The following is a 2,899-nucleotide window of genomic DNA, read 5'->3' as shown; positions in this document are numbered from 1 at the left end:
CTCATCAAACCGGACATGAGAAGACACTAGGCCTGAGTTTGGATGGGGTGGGGCTTACAACTGTATTATTGGTTCCATGGGGTGGGTTAACATTTCATGAAGTAGCTTTGCACAATTTAACAGCTGTAGTGAAAGGACCTGCTACTTTCACTACGGCAGCACTCAAGGTCATTGGGGTTATCATTGACACTCAGCTAACATCGTCATCGATAATCAAATTGTCATAGATTGTCTCCTGGCCAAACAAGGAGGAATATGTGCTGTAGATAATACCTCTACCTATATGTAGGTAAACACCTTAAATCAAATTGAACTCATTATGAGAAGGCTATATGAATAGGGAAACTGACACATAATTTTAAAAAACCCTGCCTCCAAGTCTCTCTGGAAATAAATAAAATATTTACATACATTGAATTCCAACTGGTTAATGAATTTACTTGGCCCTATAATAATAATTATTATTGTCATCTTGCGCTTTGCCTCAGTTATCCTAAAACTAATCTCCTCTTTGTTTTTTCCTAAGTGATTGCAAGCTATGAGACATTTGTAGAATACCAGCCTCCTGTGATCAGTAATCTAGAAAAATGAATGTCCAACCAACGGTTTCTCCACCAAGTGGAGCTCCATTTTACCAACAGACTCCTATTCAATGTTTAATTCAGCAGGAAGAAGAAAGAATGGTCATCGCCCCTCTTCCCCCACTTGATGAATTGTTCTACAAAGAGGGGGAGCTGTAGAGACCAGAACAGTCAGATGACATATGTTACACTGCAGTCTTTATTTTTAGATTTAGCTAATTTAAATTAGTATGACCTGAGGGATATTTACATTATTCTATGGGTTAAAATTCAATATTATTTATTCTTTTTCAAGTTATTCCTGCTTTGATCGTTAGGAGCTCCTTTGGGTTGGATCCTGTTATTTGTTTTGACAAGCTCTTATCTTTCTGACACCATGAGATGTTCCAGAATCATGTATTTTCCCTGCCTCAGCCCAAAAACAAATTATTTCTGCAGGAAACCACACGAGAGCTTGGATGGAAATAAAGTTTACTAATTTGAAGCATTGATCTTTTTCTGTTTTTTCTCAGAGACTTTGGAAATTTCTCATCAAAACTGGTAGCAATTCCCATCTTTTTTAAAATATGGAAGCTAATAGGCATTCAGAAATTAACATAGGCAGGGATAGTATATAATTTTGTGTATGAGCGTGATAGCAGAGATAGATAGAATGAGTCAGTTTATACGATATTCATATTTATTTCCATAAATAGATTACTAGGATTTTACCTTCCTGATGTCCTAGGGACCATTTCCCAAAGGGTCATAAACCTTCAGATACTTTAATTCAGTGACAAAAGCTATTGATTGAGAACTGGGGCAGAACTGATTTTCGTGCTTGAGGTAGGTGGAAGTTGCTAATGTTGCATTTAACTGGAACTACATAGCTTCCTTACCATTTTGTTGTTCTACTTTTCAACTTTGCTTGTTGACATAACTAACTGTTCATAGATATTTTATTGAAATTTTGATGGCTTTAAACAAATATAGGTAAGGATTTTGAAATCCTATAATTTTATCATATGCATGTTTTTCAGGCAGAAAAAATATTATACCACATTAAAATATTTATTAAAGCTTAAAGTGGATAAAATAAATAAAACTGCATTTTTTTCCTAATTTCTGCTGTGTCCACGCTTACTTCCCTTGGACTGTGACTCTTTTTGAACTTTCTTCCTGACTGTAAATCTCACACAATGTTCCTTAACCTAAAAAATATTTTTTAAAGCTTTGAAGTATACCACAGAAAGACACAAAGGCTAAATATGAGAGTTACTTAATTGTGGGGAATATTTTTACCTTTTATGAAGTGATTCAATATCAATGTCTTCTAGAAGAGATTGGGAATATTCTCCCATGTCCTCTTAACTGCCAATAAAATACTTAAAAAAAAAATCAGTATCCAAGCAGTAAAGTTTTTGAAGGCAAAATAATCTTTTGCTGCTAAATAAATTTTGATTGGAGCAAGTTTTTATTTGAACCAATATATACATACAAGTTTATGTTTTAAGGCATAAAGTGCTCTTTCATATATTCAGCTTTTTCTCTTCAGGGAATAATACTAATCATTACCATAAAGAATTATTCTCTTGTATTTTACTAGAAGGAAATATATTTAGCTTACCTATTGCATCTTATACAAAATTATAATTGTTTTTGATCTTACCTGTAGTAATTGATGAGGTCCCTTACAAATATAAAAATGCTGCTTTTGCTCTTCATTTTTTTTTTTTTAAATGTGAAATTTTTATTTTCAATTTACTGGGTGCATTATACACTTCAGTCTTCCTTCCTAAGTATGTGATAAAGTACATATATAACATGAAGTATATTATATATAATATAATATATATATATTCCTTAAAAAGTATGCTGAATATTTTGAAACAATTCTCACTTTGTATTATTTAACCATTTGGATGGGCCACATTGGTGTTATGTGGTTAGTTTGTATTTCCTTTTGTTTTTATTTATTTATTTTTTTTATTTTTTATTTTTATTGACTTTGTAATAATATTACATTAAAAAAATATATATATATGAGGTCCCATTCAACCCCACCACCCCCACCCCACCTCTTCCCCCCCCAGCAACACTCATTCCCATCATCATGATACATCCATTGCACTTGGTAAGCACATCCCTGGGCACCTCTGCAACTCATGGTCAATGGTCCACATCATGGCCCATACTCTCCCCCATTCCATCCAGTGGGCCCTGTGAGGATTTACACTGTCCGGTGATTGCCCCTGAAGCACCATCCAGGGCAGCTCCATGTCCCAAAGACTTATTATATATTCATTTGTAAAAATGTTTCTTCTTTTTGGGACACATTT

Source organism: Dasypus novemcinctus, chromosome 12 (assembly GCF_030445035.2).
Source record: "Dasypus novemcinctus isolate mDasNov1 chromosome 12, mDasNov1.1.hap2, whole genome shotgun sequence".
NCBI lineage: Eukaryota > Metazoa > Chordata > Mammalia > Cingulata > Dasypodidae > Dasypus > Dasypus novemcinctus.
Note: the sequence above shows the minus strand (reverse complement) of the source record.